The 18761-nt window shown below is 38.3% G+C and overlaps 1 long non-coding RNA gene across 2 annotated transcripts; it reads right to left on the reverse strand.

The window, feature by feature from the left end:
- Positions 1-917: 917 nt before the first annotated feature.
- LOC119741930 lies at positions 918-11698 on the reverse strand. Of its 2 annotated transcripts, XR_005272791.1 has the most exons (4): positions 11491-11698; positions 2854-3090; positions 2501-2678; positions 918-2345 (listed from the first exon to the last, which is right to left on the reverse strand). It is a non-coding gene; the product is annotated as an uncharacterized LOC119741930 (long non-coding RNA). The 2 variants fall into 2 exon arrangements; XR_005272790.1 differs by lacking the exon at positions 11491-11698 and having other exon boundaries at positions 2854-3634.
- Between the last annotated feature and the right edge of the window lie 7063 nt (positions 11699-18761).

An 18761-nucleotide genomic window follows, 5' to 3' on the forward strand; every position in this document is an offset into this window, starting at 1 on the left:
TGTGAATAGAATGCATAATGCCCTTCAATGTTTTGATAATAATAATATCAATTATTTTTAAAAAAATCTTTCCACGTCAAAAACGACAAAGTGCTGATTTTCAAAAAGGAAATATGTTTGCGCCTAAGAAAGTTATGTGTCCACATTTTATCAATCTTAACAGTGAATAAATTAAACATAAAGTGTTGGGAGAAAGCGGGGGTGGGGGGAGCAAACTGGGGGGGGGGGAGGAAAAACTTGGGCCCCCCTCCCCCGTAGCACCGTCACTAACCTCATACATTTTTCAAGGGGTGCATTGAAGGCAAATGATGCATTATTTTTTGTTCAATTCAAGAGTTTACATGGGGGGGGGGGACGACTGATATCCGCTTATTATTAATGAACAATCCCCACTTGGGCCCAAACAGCACTTTTCGCACTATTGGTCACGCTTGCTTAACGTTTGGAGTTTGTTTTTTGGTCTTGGTTAATAATAGTTCCCCATGCCATTTTTGAGTTTTATCTTAATTTGGGTTTTTTTTATTGCTTAGTAGCAACGTTATTCACTTTTGAGTGACACATCAAGCGGAACATCCACCGACGTTTAGTTGAATTATTTCTTCAAATATGTCAATTGATTGGCTGCTAGACAATAATAAACAAAACAGTCAAATCGAAAATCCGTTGGGAGAAAAAAAAATCCATTTTTTGAAGAGCACGGAATAGCCTACATATCTTCAAAGCATGAATATTCCCTATACAAAAACCAAATATATTTTATGTTCTTTGATCATAATATCATGTGTGCACCCCGTCCCCAATCGCCATATTCAAAACGTCATTTCAGTCGACTTTTTTTTTTTTAACTTTCATTTGATTTTGTTACCGCTGAAACAAAAAAACGCACAAAAGGCAACAATAAATGACAATCTACCAAGGGTCTCATTTCTTTAAGTTTATTTCTTTGTTATTCTTTACAACCGATTGACATACCAACGTTTTTACCAATTCCTTACAAAAAACACTGACAATGGATTCTAGAATACAATAAATTAACAATACACGTAAATTAACAATTAATTAAATTCTCCCAATGCAACCTGATTCCACTTGTTCTGTCGACAACTCCATTTCAATCATGACTGAGTGTATAATGGGAATGACAGGGCCACCCAATGCTGATCTGTGGCAGTCAAAGTGATTTGATTGGTGAGATTTAAAGAGCAACCGCCGTTGATTGGTCAAATGCCCTCAGTTGACTAACAAAGTCAGGTATAAGATAGGTCAGTAGAAACTAATAGCAACATCTTATAATAATAATAATAAACGTTTTAATTTGTTTTGAAGCAATTCAATTAAGACATTTTTGAACTTTAGCTTAAAATAATATACCTTTAAAAAAAGTAAGAACATTATAGGGTTGCGGTGCATAGCACGCAATAACAGGGTAAAGCTGGTTTCTTTGAATTTTTTTTTTTTGCGACTCAATAAATTAAGTAGGAATCAGGAAACAGCCCCCCCCCAAAAAAAAATCAACATTCATAGATGATTGATTTAAAGTATTGTAAGCACTCTTTGTCTTTTATTGATTTAGCTATTATGTGAATACAATTTTTGATATGAGGCAAGTTCAGCACTCGGTATACATTGCATTTATCCTTTTGTTGTGTTAATTAAACAATTAATAAAATGAAAAGACATGCAAAACCACCAATAAACACAAAGTGAAAAATAAAGTTAATTATCAGTAAAACTGTGCAATCAAATATATCATAAACGGATAAACGCAACTGTATTTTGAGTGCTATAGTTACCTGTTGCAATGCAATAAAAGAAATATCTCCATAGAAAAAAAATAACCATTTCAATTTTAATTTTTGAAAAAAGAGGGGGTTGGTGTGTGTGTGGGAGGGGGGGGGGGGTCTTTAACCTTCCTTACATCTTCCAACACATAGGTGAACAGAAGTTATTCTCAGTGATTCTTTACATTTTCCAAAAGTTAAACATTTCTCCATAATTTTTCCATTTGATTTAAGAATGGAGAGAAAGTCAACTGTTTTTCGGTGTTTGCATGCATGGAGGCCTTAAATTTGTGAAATTTCTCCAACATCTTAAATTAATTTTCACTTTCTGAAATTATTTAAAACTCTTTATGACTTGAGTCTTAAAATCTACTGTCAAGTTAATAACCATCTGTTGCAGTTTACTGCTGGCCATCAGTTCATCTGTCGGTCCTCCTCCCTGCTTCCGGTTCCTAGGGTTTGTCTTGATGCGATGGTTTCAAATTGGGGTAACATCCTCTCACCCTCACCGACAGGAAGCAGCCGCTTCATCCAGCCAGCTCTATGCCCGTCAGTGCTCCTTGTCTAAAATATAAAAAAGGGAAACAAATTTTGAATTAACCCCACAAAGCAATGCTTTACCACCAGCACTCTCTTTTTATGGAAGAACATCACAGATGGCTAGAAAATCATTTGATTCCATCCTGTTCAACTTCTCAAGTGTATTTTTTATATCTAACCTCAAGAATCAGTAATGGGAAGCCCTGCAAGCAGGGTCATCAGTTCATCTGTCGGTCCTCCTCCCTGCTTCCGGTTCCTCGGTTTTGTCTTGATGAGATGGTTTCAAATTGGAGTTACATCCTCTCATCCTCAGCGACTGCAAGCAGCCTCTTCATCCAGCCAGTCGGTGCTCCTTTTCTAAAATACAGAAAGGGGAATAAAACGTTGAATTAACCCAACAAAGCAATGCTCCCTTACCAGCACTCTTTACCTTTGTGTGGGAGAACATCAAAAGATCGCCAGTTCACTCATTTTTTTATTAATTCTATTTGACCTGCTGCAGTATACTTTTCAGTACTGCATGTAAACTCACCTCAAGAGTCAGTAATGGGTAGCCCAGCAAGCAGGTCATCCGTTCATCTGTCGGTCCTCCTCCCTGCTTCCGGTTCCTCGACTTTGTGTGTGTGATGTCAGGACGAGGCTGTCAGATATTTTCGTCCTAACAAAGCAGCCTCCTCAGCCAGTCTGTCTCAACTTTTAGATGCTTCCTTTTCTTTGATGAAAGCTGCGAATCATTCCTAAGTGAACAGGGGTGAGAAAACAGCTGGGCCTAGCCCATTGTTACTGAAGTGAAACATTCCAACGCATCCAATAATTATGTCTAAGTCTATCTGTAACCAGTCATGCATGGTTTATGACACAATGGAGATTAAAGCGATTGCGCCCAAACACGTTTTTTTTTTCAATTTTCATTATTTACTTAAAAAAAATTTAATACAACTGTTTTTGCCAGGTCTTTTTGAAAGCAAACTTTTCGAATGTGCAACAATTTTCCGTTATTTTCGTCAATTTTTTTTTCAACAGTTTGTTATTTTTTTTAATACGTACTGTTGTGATTTTTGCCATAATTTCCGTCATTTTGTTTTTCTACTGTAATTTTCCCGTTTGCAAAACTTCGTTTTTCCGACTGTTTCAAGCGGTTTAGTAACGGTTGCTGGCTGCCGATCAATTTGTTTGGCATATGTTGCCATTGTTGTGCATGCGTCAAAGGTAGGGAAATTAACACCGATTTCAATTGTTTATTTCTGTCGCCGCCGCTGTTAATTTTTGCCGTTATTTTTTCGTCATTTTAATTTTTCGTTGCTTTGATTTTCTGTAACCGATTTAAAAAAAAACTTGTTTTGGGGTAGCAGCGATTTGATTTTTTCCCCATTTTCGTCGTACTCGGGTAGATATACACTGTAGTTACGGTAAAAAAAAAATAACACTGATTTCGGGTATTATTTCTTCCAATACCGCTGAAGATGTCGCAAATTCGTATTCTCATCGTTTCGGATTTTTGCTGCTTGATACTGGCCCCGAAGAATTGATTTCAAGCATTATTTCTTTCAACGTCTTGCTTTGCTGCATGTATTATACGATTTGCCATTTTCGTATAGCGCTCAAATCAAGTTGCATTAAAATCCTTTCACATTTTTCTTTTACCAAACAGGCAGAGAAAATGACACGAAATAAAATCACACAGAGAGCGATCCACACGGTGTGACGAGGCTGTCGGAGGGTCCATTTTTCGTCCTAACAAAGCAGCCTCCTCATCCAGTCTGTCTGAACCTTTCGACCCTCATTTTCTTTGATAAAAGCTTTTAGTGAACAGGTGTTCGAAGACACTGGGCCTGGCTCATTGTTACTGAAGTGAAACATAAAACGTTCCAATGCAGCCAGTAATTGTCTTAAGTGTCTAAGCTTACCTGTAACATGTCATGGTTAATGACGCAATGTAGACTAACGATTTTACCCGTGTTTAACGTTTACAATGTTGACCTCAATGTTTCCATTCTTTTACTTTTTTAACAGACCCAATTATTTGTTATAATGCACACAAATATTCCGCGCTGATACTGGCAGGTTGTCTTGGAAACCACAAAATAACCCACACTGTAAACGAACATTAAAGGAATCCATTATGGTCTTAAGATGAAGAAATGCCATCTTTATCCTTGCCGATCTTACCACATCGGACTTACATTACCATACGGAGGAAGGGTTACATGTAACTCTAATTTACAAATTAAAAACAAGGACAATATAATGTTGCATTTGACTGTATTCTGTCACATGTCTTATAATAATTTCTTATGGAAATTCGTGTCAAGTTCGGTATACTCATATCCACACAGAGATTTGATTTTGAAAGTCATAGACCGATGACATTGAAACTGTCAATCATTCAAGGCATAAGCTGTCTCTTCCACTACGGCAGCGTTGTCATTTTGGCCGTATGCCAAGATCCCAAGAGGACGTTTTCAGGAGGCAACCAACCAAGTACTAAGTAATATCTGCTTTACCTCCTCAAATATTGCAGCACTGATGTCAAGTCTCATTCAAAGCCGATGCTGGATGATCGGACTTACATTATCAAACGTCAAAGTAAGACTACCAAATGAGTTACAGACTGACAAAATATACCTTGATAATAATTATGTGTCCCTGCCGATCGTTCGAAATCGGACTTACAAAAATGATGTATAAGTTTGAACAAAATTAAAAGAACATGAAGAAATGTTGCATGCAATAGTAAACATGTCGCATGTCTTACATCCCTGTTTTTTTTTCGACAAGCATTTTGCTTACATTACACTTGACTCATTCACATTACATACCTTGGATTTTGCCACAAGTAATCTTTTGGAAGATATACCTCTCGAAGTTGTGTAGCAATTTCCGTTCGTTGACGAATTTAAAGATGTGACGGTAGTTCTGCGGGAAAATGTATTAAATTCCGTCTTATCTTACCTGTAACCTGTCACGGTTAATGACACAATGTAAATTAACGATTCTACCCAATGTTTCCAATGTTTACCTCAAGTTTCATTGTCTGCTTTTAAAGCAGCACAATTATTTGTTATAATGCACACACAAATGTGCAAACACTGATAATGGCAGGTTGCCTTGAAAACCGCGTAATAACTCACGCACTGTATATGAACATTGAAGAAATTCATTATGACCTTAAGATAACAAAAATGCCATCTTCATAATACCTGCCGATCCTTCTGAATCGGACTTACATTGACAGCGGAGGAGGGTTACACGTTGGCCCTATACCTAAATCTAACAAGGAAAATAATAGTGCTGCATATGATTGTAAACGTGTCGCATGTCTCACAATAACTCCTTTGGAAATTTATGATAAGTGTGGCACACTCATTTAATTATGTGCACACAAAAAATTGATTTTGAAAGTCATAGAACGATGATTTTAAAACCATCACCCATTCCATCACCCGCAGCGCTATTATTTTGGCCGTATAAGCTCTGCTTTCCTCATTGACTAATGGTGCACTGATTGCCAAGTCTCATTCCAAGGCGATGCTTGATGATCGGACTTACGTTATCAAAGGTCAAAGCAGACTACCAAATAAGTAACATATTGGGAATAAAAAGTACTTAATAATCATAATACCCTGCCGATATTTCCATATCGGACTTGCATAAATGATGCATAAACAGTTACAACAACGTAAACAAATTTAATAGAAAACATGCATCGTGCGTCTTATAGCCATTATACGGTCATTATTTTACTCATATACAATAGTACAATTGTTTGCCATAAGTTCTTTTAAAGCAATTTCCGTTATTTTTATAGGCGAAAATACTTAGTCCTACTAATTTACGTTGCTGTAAAATCCGTCATTTTTTTACTACAGGTTTTTTGGTTCGAGATGGTGATTATTTTGCCGTTGTTAAATGCCGCCATAACTTTATTCAAGGAAAAGTTCTCGCTATGTGCAGCAACATCCGTTATTTCCGTATAATTATTCCTGCGGGAAAATGCTGTTCCAATTGCTGTAAATCCCGTCGTTTCTTTTAACAGTTTGTGTTTTGTTCGAGATGGTATTTTTTTTTTGAAATCAAATAAACCGCTGTGCTTTGCCGTAATTTCCAACATTTTGTTTTTCTACTGTAATTTTCGCGTTTGCAAAACATTGTTTTCCGACTGTTGGAAGCGTCATAACGGTTACTGCCGATCATAATTTACGGTATTTGTAGCCGATTTTTGCATTGCCTCGAAGTTGGAAAATTTACACCGGAATCCATGTGTTTATTTCTGTCGCTCCTACTGTTAATTTTTGCCGTAATTTCTGTTCATCAATTTCTGTATTTCGTCGTTTGATTTGGATATTTCCGTAACCGTTTTCTTTTTAGTTTGTGTGTAACACCGATTTGATTTTTTTCTCATTTTCGTCATACTCGTAACGTTTCTTTTAACAGGGTTTTGTTTTGGTTCGAGATGGTAATTTGTTTGAAATCAAACACAGCTGTGACTTTTGCCGTAATTTCCAACATTTTGTTTTTCTACTGTAATTTTCCAGTTTGCAAAACGTTGCTTTCCGACTGTTGGAAGCGTTGTAACGGTTACTGCCGATCATAATTTACGGTACGGTAGCCGATTTTTGCATTTCCTCGAAATTTACACCGATTTCATGTGTTTATTTCTGTCGCTCCTACTGTTAATTTTTGCCGTAATTTATGTTCATCATTTTCTGTATATCGTCGCTTTGATTTGGATATTTCCGTAACCGTTTTCTTTTTAGTTTGTAGGTAATCATATATTTTCTTTTCCATTTTCGTCATACTCGTAGTAACTTTTTTTCCGGATAGGCACTGCAGTAACGGTAAAAGTAGCGCCGATTTCGGCCATTATTTCTTCCAATGCCGCTGGAGATTTTGGCGTAGGGCTTACATTTTGTATTTTCGTCGTTTCTGATCGTTGCTTTGAATATTTCCGTAACCGTTTTCTCAGTTTAGTTTGTGGGTAAACCGGTTATATTTCTTTCCATTTTCGTCATAGCAGCAACTTTTTTCCGGATAGGCACTTATGTATAACGGTAAAAGTAACGCTGATTTCGGCTATTATTTCTTCCAATGCCGCTGTAGATTTTGGCGTAGGGCCTACATTTTGTATTGTCGTCGTTTCTGATCGTTGCTGCTTTGAAACCGTTTTCCCCCCGAAGTATTGCAGTCGAGAAAAAAAGTAACACTGATTTCAAGTATTATTTCTTTCAACGTCTGCTTTGCGGTACACATACGAGCTGTCATTTTCGTGAGCCGAAACAAAAGTTGAATTAAAAACCTTTTATTTTTCCTTTGACAACATGCAGAGAAAATGACACGAAATAAAATCACGCCACACATAGAAAGCAGTCCACACAAAGCAGCAATAAACCAAATTCCCTGGTTTTTCAACATACAACATTTACAATGGAAATATACACACTTCATTCTCTGCCATGAATTGAGGTATATCAAAAGTGAAGCTCTTTCTCGAACAATAACATAAACATCTCTTCAATAAATCTATAAATTTATATAAGTATAATGTATGATCTTTTTGATCACAGTCTCTATATTGTGCCCTCACTGTATGCTCACACTACACATTTAGCAATTCTAGAGAAGACAATGGGCGCTTTTACAGACGGTGTTAATCCCAGATTAAACAAAAAATCTTTCATTTCCAACACACGCGCGTTTACATCGTCATCTTAACAAAGAACTCCTTCGGTATTAAGTGCTAATTATTAACTTCCAGTTTTCTCTTTATGGCTATTTATTGAGTGGCTTAATTCTTTGAGTTTTTTGGTTCAAGGCTAGTTTGACTTTTCAAGTTCTCATATCAAATCCAGAAGTCTCTCGAGTCCTTTGCACGAAGGGGCCTCTTGGAAGTCGGCGCTACTAATATGCACCGAAGAGGATATCCCTTAGAAGCGACATTGACATGTCAACGTCACTGACCTTAAGTTTGCTTTAATGTTTAATTTCCACAAATGTTTAATTTCTCACGTGCGAACGCAATGTCACTGCACGTACCTTGCTTATTCTTTTACAATTTTTAATTTCTCACGTGCGAACGCAATGTCACTGCACGTACCTTACTTATTCTTTTATACAGATTTTAATTTCTCACGTGCGAACGCAATGTCACTGCACGTACCTTACTTATTCCCTTACAAATGTTTAATTTCTCACGTGCGAACGCAATGTCACTGCACGTACTTTACTTATTCCTTTTACAGATTTTAATTTCCACGTGCGAACGCAATGTCACTGCACGTACCTTACTTATTCCTTTGCAAATTTGAATTTTAAACGTGCGAACGCAATGTCACTGCACGTACCTTACTTATTCCTTTGCAAAATTTAAATTTTAAACGTGCGAACGCAATGTCACTGCACGTACCTTACTTATTCCTTTGCAAATTTGAATTTTAAACGTGCGAACGCAATGTCACTACACGTACCTTACTTATTCCTTTGCACATTTTAAATTTTAAACGTGCGAACGCAATGTCACTGCACGTACCTTACTTATTCCTTTGCAGATTTTAATTTCTCACGTGCGAACGCAATGTCACTGCACGTATACCTGAAAATGATTGTTATCGTGCCTGCTCGTGAACATTTTATACAATCAAAAAGAAATTATGTCTCCGGGCACCATTCCAGTGGATCGTTCAAATATCACAAAACGATTATGAAATCAAATTTCAATTTAAAAGCAAAATTTCTGATACCGACAAAAATACACCAGTACTTTCAATTTCAGGAATAAAATTATTTAACAAGGCAGAAGGCACAGTCTCATCGATCATCATGCAATCTGCGTTTTAGTCTTATTTAATCTGTTTCATAAAAACTCTGAAACTTTTAGGATATGGTGGCTTAGGTAGAATTCAATACTTTAGGTAGCCTACTCTCTGGGGTTTCTGTAAAGGCTATGTAAAAGTGTGATCTTTTCAAGCCAAAAAAGAGAGAAGATTACCTATATGGGTATGAACGGAAACCGATTCCGTTTACAATTCCTACACCTTATGTCATGACAAATAAGTCGAGTTAACGCCCAACCCCCTCCCCCATCCCCACCCATTATCGCGCTGCTTTCAGGCTCTATGTGCGCATGATTGCAGCGAGCTGTGCTTGCTCCTAATATAGGCCCTATCATTTGCTAACATTTATCTAGATTTGTTTGCCGATGATTATTCGGAGCATGGTATTGGTTCACGAAATCGCGTGGGTAAAGTTTCTCCGGTATAAAAAAATGACCTTGAATTTAATAAGACCTAGAGGGGAAGATTTTTATTTGACATTTTTATTTTAGATTTTTATTAGTACGGATGTATTACGTACGAACACGATAGTATCAAGTAAGCAGGTGATAATATTAATTTACGCACGTATGTTAAATCATCATGTACGCACACGATAATATTACATACGGATACGTATTATAGTGAACTAGTGATGAATATAGGGCGTACGTACGTGATCATACATCACGTACAACTAGATACGCAATATTATTGGGCACATATGTAATTAAATAACGTGCGAACGTGATTATATTACGTACGTAATTACGTAGTGACAATATTATATTACGTACGTACGCAATAATATTGCGTACGTACGCGATCATATAATATTAAGTACCTACGCAATATACATACGAAATCAAAAACGTACTTATTATTACATACATATGTGAAAATATTATATTATGCAGGCCTACTTACACAATATTATTGCGTACGCAATAATTACGTATGCAATATTATTGTGTACGTGATCACATAATATAACGTACCAACGTAATATTGCCAATTGCATACGAAATACAAACACGTACGGACGTGATTATATTGCGTATGCACTTATCATCACCTACTTACGTAATAATAGTATATTACGTACAAAATGTACGTCCGCAATATAATTGCATACGTACGTGATAAAAACTGAATTATATTATCAAATGCGAACGTGATAACATCATGTACGTACGTAATACGAAAATGATAATAAGACCTATAGGTCTTGGTATGTATTTGAATTGGGTTTTACTTTCACATTTTGGCTTGGATTTTGTTCAGAGAAAGTTCAATCACCAAAATGAAAAGACGATAAAACGCGGTATAGAGGTTTACGTTCTAAACGCGTTCGAATCTCGATGGTATTAGACCGAATTTAAATCGAATTCCTGACCCTAAACCAGACACTATCCCTATCACACACTCCTAGCCTAAGCAACTGGCTGCTTTGCGCTGCTGCTTAACAATGCACGCGAGCTGCCTCTGCACCCCTCCAAACTTTACAAAATCCCAATTTATTTCTTGGTTATACACTTTTCCCCAGATTGTTCATACTTTTATAAAATGTTAAGGTTCCACTTTTCCCCAGGATGTGGAGATTGTAAACCAGGAGATCAATGTGACAATGAAGGAGACACTGTCACAAGTTTTCTCTATCATCAATGTCCCCATTCTTTTTTTAAATTGTAAAAAAAAAGTTATAAATTGAAAGTACAGGTGTAAAGTATAGCGATGGTATTTAAAAATTCAGGGACAAGAGTTTGAAAAGGAAACTTTCCACTGAAATGCAACCCGGCTTGAAAAACTAGTAATTATAAATAGCTGTCAAGTTTATTGTGCGATTTATTATTCTTTTTTACAACATTTAGTTAATTTTAAGGAGTTCTTCGTTTCAGGTGACGAACTAATTTTTCTTCACAGATTCCTCAAAATAAGAAGTGTTTTCCAGCCCATGATAAAGAGTTTATTCGCTCAGCTTGCAAAAATGTTTGAACAATCAAAATTTTCTGGGATTAACGGATACTATGGCCACGCCCACTGTTTTCCTTGTCAACGTGCGAACACAATGTCACTGCACGTACCTAACTTTTATTCCTTGGTAAATTTGAATTTCTCACGTGCGAACGCAATGTCACTGCACGTACCTTAGTTATTCCTTTGCAAATTTGAATTTTAAACGTGCGAACGCAATGTCACTGCACGTACCTTACTTATTCCCGTGCAAATTTGGATTTTAAACGTGCGAACGCAATGTCACTGCACGTATACCAGATCTTTATGCAATATTAATCGATGTCTTGCACGAATAGTACAATTTGAATGAAAATATGATTCGAACATGCAACATAAAGACATACCTTGTGCTCATACTTGGCGCTGATCTTGGTGCAAGACAAGTGGCTGTGTGACATGTCAACACCAACCACTAACACACATGTTAAATTAATATAAACCCACAGAACTAAGCTCAAAGTTTTACCAAATTAAATTACAGGCAATGCACAAAATAGTACAGTGAAAGTGTATGTGTGAGCGTGAGGAGCACAATGACAGTCAACGCTGTACTGAAACAACGAGTCTAAGATGCAGCCCAGCACGCTTCACCGTAGTGATCAGTGAGGCATGAATGTAACAATATACGTGCACGTATTCTAAACACGCTATTTGCATTATTGCCTCCAGCGCAAGCTTGGACAATTTTTTTAGAATTGCGAATCAGACGAAAGAATGCTAATGACGTAATCCTAATAATGGGCGACTGCTGGTCACTGCAGTCCGTGGCGCGGCTTATGAAATCGAGACAGACTGTACCTGCGTTCCAAAGCACCAAATGTTCTATATTGGCCATACAAAGCATATTTAAGAAGGGTGGACACCAAGCAAGTTGTTTTGGAAGGGTACTTTATTTGCATAAATAGAAATGGCCGCTGTGTCATGTATTTATCCATATATCCTTTCTAACAAACTCTATAAGTCATTGATAATATGAGGAAATATCTAAAATAGCTATACCATTATGATCTTATGCGCGCATTTTCCCCCACAGATTTCATCAAATAGACTTATACAGCAGTCTTTAAACCTGAGGTGATGAGCTTTAAAATTTTGACATTGACATTATTATAAACAACCGGAATCTCTTAGTTTGGGGGTTTCTTCGAACTTGAACTTGTTCAAGCCCTTTACGTTATGCAACCTTTCGCCTAATTTTTTTAGCCCAATTCCCGGACACGTCTTATTGGGCTAAATATCCGTGACGATAGGACGTGAACAGACTGTCAAATATTTCCTGACGACGATTGGAGCTCGGGGCAGGGAGGGGGGGGGCTAAACTTCTCAAAGGTTACCCCATCTCGGCAAAATAAAAACGATTCAAGAAACGAAAAGGTCACCAGATTTTGATTTCGCCAGGGAAAATTTCCAGTTTTTCTCGAGAGAAGTTGGAGATGTTCCTGAAATTCTGTGTGTGTTGCGGGAACGACTTGGTAAATGTAGCAACACTATCGGGGGAAAGAATAACATCGGGACCAAGGATTAATCATGGTTGCTTGGTTTATATCACCGATTTAAATCAAATCATTTCATGAAGGCGGGGGGGGGGGGCTGAGCCTGGTCAACTCCTGTATTAGCGTCAGCACTCGATAATATCCTCCAAATATATTGTTCCCCTATAACCTAAACGGCGAAAATACAAAATATAACATGTGGGCTGAGAGCCGTACGAGCGCGAGCAGAAGGAGCTGGGGCGTTCCCTCAACCGAACTGCCCCGTTCAACGTTCCCTCTGACTCCAGGCAGGGCTCGCAGCCCATGGGTCTGGTTCCAACGTTACCCACTGAATTCATAACTAACAACACAATCCCCGACGATTGAAATATTATAGGCCTATTGAGCCACTCAAAAAGGATACTTTAATAAATCAGAAAATTCGCTGAAATAAAACGTAATACTTCAGCTACATTGCACCCCTAACTTTTTTTTCTTTAGAGTGCCCGAATTTGCCCCCCCCCATTTTTTTTTTAAATGGCCTTTTCAACTTTGATCAAAGCCAAAAGTAGAAACTTGCCCCATTTCCCCGCTTTTCGAGTTCCCAACATTTTGAACAACCCACCAAGTACGTGTGCAGAGCTACAATACGAGCGTCTGATTATCTGTGCGCGTGCACGTACAGTTTTGTGCGACTCCGCGCGCCAGCCAATCGGAGCCGCCGTTGAAAGTTGTGACGTCCTTTAGAATAGAAATTAATTGATCAATAGCTGCCGTGTGTTTGTCGTTCAACATCCGGTTACCGAAGACACAATTAGAAGGCGCCCGCTGAATGGTCGGAATCTGGAGGTCAAGACGCAGTGTTGTCGGTTTTGCATAATCGGCACGCATTATCTTAGACGCATGCCGTATACAAGCCTCTATTCCATGGACTAAAACATGCCTTGATTGCAGAAGGTTGTTTCGAATACGCTTAAGATTTTTAACAGTACGCAAGATAAGCGGCAAACAAGTTCGCTTAGTTTTCTTTAAATGCAAAAAAAAATCCAACTCGCATACTTTGAAACACTATAATTAAGTTTTGGAGTCAAAGTTCAAGTGTGGTCATAAATTGGGTTATACGGGTCAATATGCTCGTGTGGAAAAGGTGGGTGGTGTGTATACCCCCCCCCCTCCTCCCCACTCACAATGAAAGTGATGCTACAAAAACATTGCACTTTCTTTCTTCAAATACGAAAAAAATAGTGTCTGCAGGCCACACTGCGCCCGAGCCCAGATGCAGTTTCATTTCGAGATTCTTAAATCGATTTCGTCCTTTTTTCCCCTATTTGTAATTTTTTTCATGTGTATTCTCCAAGGGCTTCACCGGTATCATCTCTCTCCTTTTCAGGCATTGTGCGGACAGATTAAACGTAGGAGTATTCTCCTTTCGTGTCGTGAAAGAGTCCTTTTGAAAGCACAGAGTTCAATCCGTCACCTGAGACCTTTTTCATGGGGTTCCGCCCTCTGTTGTCGACACTCGACACCCGACACCCGATAATGGCTCGCGTTCAAAAACCCAGGCCAAATAACAGATTACGATCATCTAACATCGTGTATTCATAAAGAGAGTATCATCTGAACGATAATTGTCCGCGGGAATAATCGGTCAAGTAGCCGCGCACAGTGCGAGCAACAATGAATTGTATCTTTTTTGTTGCAAATCCTTCACTAAATTCAAAACAGCGCCCGGCCTGTTACACTTTCGCTTTCATTTTTGATGCATGTTGAAACGAAAGCAGATTTATTATCACATTAAAGGTAGAGTACATCGTTTGTCATTTGTGCATTATTTTTTTTCGTTTGAAACGACAATAGTGCTCAAAATGCTTAACAACTAACCTGGTGAAGTTTTAGCTCAGTGAGCGCTGTAGGCTTACATTCCGAGAAAACGATATTCTTTAGGAACTTGATTTCAATTCAAAAGTTGCCGAGTCATGTTTTGAATTGCGCCCGAAATCAGCGTCCGGGACACGTTCTCATTCAGGCGATTGCAGCTACGCGATGTCCCGCGCTGAACTGACGAATAATATCAACTCGCGCGCACCAGTTCACGGATTCGCCGAATTAAACACGCAAAAATAAAGAAACATTTAGACACATCTTAGAAATAACCTTCTCTTGTTGTTTTCTTCAAATTGACAGCATGCCAGAAAGAATCATATCACAGGGAGTTTAGTGCCATTACTATCTTTAAACAAAGTAAGATTTTCAACATAATTTCGTCAGTTACTTTTTGGATAGCTACACATGATGTAGGCCCTACTCTACCTTTAATGAGTGGTACTGCAGATGTAAGGGAGCTCGAGAGGTATGTGAGAGCTCTTTGCAAAATTGACCGTTCAAAAATCCCTTTTCCCATCCCTAATTCGTTTGCGACGGGACCTTTAAAGGTATATAGGATCATTGCTCTTTGAGCATTAATTTTTTTCATCGGAAGCAACAAATTTGCTGAAAATCTTAAGTAGGATGCATAGCAACTAACATGAAGTTTTACCTCAGTGGCTACTCTACATTTTGAGGAGACGCAGAAAACATATGCACAAATTGTCTAGAATCTCGTAACTGGATTCCATTGCTAACATGCGTTAAAAATGTGTGACCGCTGGCACACTTTTTTTTCCAAAGCAACCTTCTATGATAATTTTCTTTCGATCGAAAAGAGTGCCGTGACCTCGTGGTCTGGAGCATTGAATTCGTGGTCTGTGGGTAATTCTGCAGGTTGTGGGTTCGAGTCCAGCCTGGGGTCATGTAGTGTGTGTGCCCTTGGGCAAGGCACTTTGTCACTCATTGCTTCTCTCCAACCAGGAGCAAATGCATGAAATGGGTACCTGTGAGGGCAGAGAATTCCGGGACATACCGTTATTTCGTTTTACCGTTTTTCATTTCCTGAAAACAAAAACAGTAAACGAACCATTGACCGTTATGTCGTTTTACAGTTTTGTAAAACGGTCAAACGGTATTAAGATAAATACGGTTTCTCTGTTTTATAAGTTTGATAAAATTCATTACAGCATAACGATCAATGATTTTTGTTTTACAGCTTTACACACATAACTTTAAAAAACAGCAAAACAGTCAGTATTGAATACAGACTGTTTTTTTTTTTATTTCTGTGTCGTAGTGAAAAGTCCGTGGTGCATTTTGTGGTGGTGGGCAAGGGGGGTGGAGGGGGACCATGCTTGACATGAAACAAGGGCGGATCCAGGGGGGCCCAAAGGGGGCCATGGCCCCCCCCCCCAAAAACGAAACCAATTTTTTTTTTTTTATGTGACATCGCAATAAAGGCAGGCAATGAGTACACCACCATCTTTTCCTCAAAAAAAAACATTGGTTAAAGTGGTCAGAAATTGCCTCAGATCGCACCACAGAGCATCTAGAATCCAAAAAAAATTCGGGGCCCTTAAGCGGGCCCCGAACCCCACGCCGTAATTTTTTTGGCCCACTTTTTTGGGGGACCAAAATTTTTTTTGGCCCCCAAAAAATTGTGTTCTGGATCCGCCCTTGACATGAAAAAGTGTTACCTCGGCATAATGCGTAGTGTGATTCCTGGCGTGACCCTGACCCCCTTCTCATGCGATTCAGTTGGTGGGGCTTAAAAGTTGCAAGCAAAAATGGCGCTGGAAAACTTCAAGGAGGACATTACTTTTTACAATGGATACAGGATGGTAATACGTTTGAAGAAGTTGCAGATATTTGAAGGAAATTGGAGTTCGGCGCGGCTCTTCAATAGCCAGTTCGAAAACTATGTCGTGAGAACGAAATTTGTAAGGAGGGCAATTTGGGTCCCAGACAATGACTCGATCCCATGGACGCATTAACATTCCTAGGTGCATTGCTTAATTGCCGAACCTAAATCAAAAAATGGTCGACTGGACTATTGACCGTTTTTTTATTGTCATGTTCTTGTAAAAAAACACTCTGAAATGAAGCAACTAACCGTTTATCGCTTTTAACAATTAAGAAAAACAACAAAAAGGTCATTGTTTATTGTGACCTAATACCGTTTGACCGTTTTACAAAACTGTAAAACGAAAAAAACGGTCAACGGTGCGTTTACTGTTTTTGTTTTTGAGGAAATCCAAAACGGTAAAACGAAATAACGGTATGTCCCGGGATTGCAGAGATTGTTATTGTGACTGATTCTAGCTGTTTTATGACGAAATGGCAGCATCGAGCTGTATACTCACCAGGGAGCTGAGATGGTATTTGGAATCACAGGCCCAATGAGCAGGGTAATAATGATGTAGCGCCTTGAGCACCAATAATGGTGGATACGTGCGCTTTATAAATACGCTTTAATTAATCATTAATTATGGCAGAATAATATCACATGGTATTTGGGTCACGCCTTATCTTCACTTGTAGCAAGGTTTTTCTCATTAAATCTGTCGGTGCGTTTCAGGGTAATTTACCAATGTATTCCTTCATTCCTTTATTAAACTTGACTTTTTTTCAGCAGAGCACGGACAATTTCCGATTTCGAATTTATCCACTTTTTCCTTCTATATTCGCTGCGTAACAACTCTCTGACTTCGGATAAACTTTCAAGTTAAGACGACACTGCAGAAAGATTGGTGTCCAAGAAACAAGGATGAGCAGCTTTCCTGACAGTGGAACTTTAAGTCAGGATTCTCATTTTCAGTCTTGAGAGGATGCTATTGTAATAAATGAGCATTAGCCCCCAGCAAAACACAACCAATACCTAATGCGCTCATCAAGAAACATTCATCTTAGAAACGTTGATACGTGATACTTATTTTTGTCGAGCAAATTTCTCCATCTCCGGAGCAAAAGGCTTGAATTACCATGCCTCACCATTATCGGTAATGAGAACGTTTTCTCTTCATTTCCCAAGTGGCAACCGTTGTGGTCAGGAACAACTTTGCTTGAAACAATACTGTTGCAAATTAATCACGTCATTTGTAAATGAGAAAAACGTTACTACTGATATTGTATCCTGCAGTAATTAACTTGCCTTGGTTATGGTCTAAGATTAAAGCTTTCAATTTATGCAGAGCTTTCCTGCAAAAACCAATTAAATTGTATTCCTGCTCGGTAAAGAATGATTAAAGTGGCTGTATTATTGAAGTAGAAAAGCTCTTACTATTATGTGCTTGGTCTTCTGAACTGTTTTTCATTATTTTATGCGCGTGGATTGGTGCACGGGACTCTGCGAAAACGTTTTTTTTTATGTGAGCCAACAGTTTTTGTTCGATGTCTCATTAATAAGATCGTAACTTATGTACTTTTTTCGCCGAGGCACGCCCGAAGGCACTGTTATTGGTGAAAAATAATATAAACTTTCCAATATGGGCAAAATATGATCATGCTTGATACTCGACTTATAAGCAGTAAGCAAAACTGAGTCAAGTACAGGGTGAGTAAAAAAAAAACGAAACCCAAATGTCAGGACTATTGCTTTAGTGAAGTTCTCCATGTAGCACTTTCAAAATCTAGGATATAAAAACCCAATTCATAAGCTTTCTTTAAGTACAAGAATCATTCAAATCACTTATGTACTTTTCAAGTTATGGAATTTTAAACACAACCACCGTTTTAAAGTTCTGTCCACGAGTCACCAAAAAAAGTGTGCGTTCTTTCAGCAAAACGAAAACAATTCACACGCAAACAAAAACGGTGGTTGTGTTTAAAATTCCGTAACTTGAAAAGTACATGAGTGATTTTAATGATTCCTGTACTTAAAGAAAGCTTATGAATTGGGCTTTCATATGCTAGATTTTCAAAGTGCTACATGAAGAACTTCACTAAAACAATAGTCCCTACATTTGCGTTTCGTGGTTTTTTTTATTTACCCTGTACAATGTACAATGTACATGTATCCTTCCTACACACTGTTGTTTATATGGTGCCAGCTATGTTCCATGCGCTTACAAAATGATCTTTGGCGCTTAACATTAAGGCTTCGGGAGAATATACTAGTGATTCAAAGTTGCCTGATTTAGATTTTCCCGGCCCCAAACTTTGTGTGTAAACGGTTGCGTAATACACTACCTGAAAGTACTCTAGATATGACTGGAAAACAAACTTGCACCCAGCTAACTCTACGGGCTGTAGTCAGCTGGGTGCAAGATTGACTGTTT

Source organism: Patiria miniata, unplaced genomic scaffold (assembly GCF_015706575.1).
Source record: "Patiria miniata isolate m_02_andy unplaced genomic scaffold, ASM1570657v1 HiC_scaffold_5, whole genome shotgun sequence".
NCBI lineage: Eukaryota > Metazoa > Echinodermata > Asteroidea > Valvatida > Asterinidae > Patiria > Patiria miniata.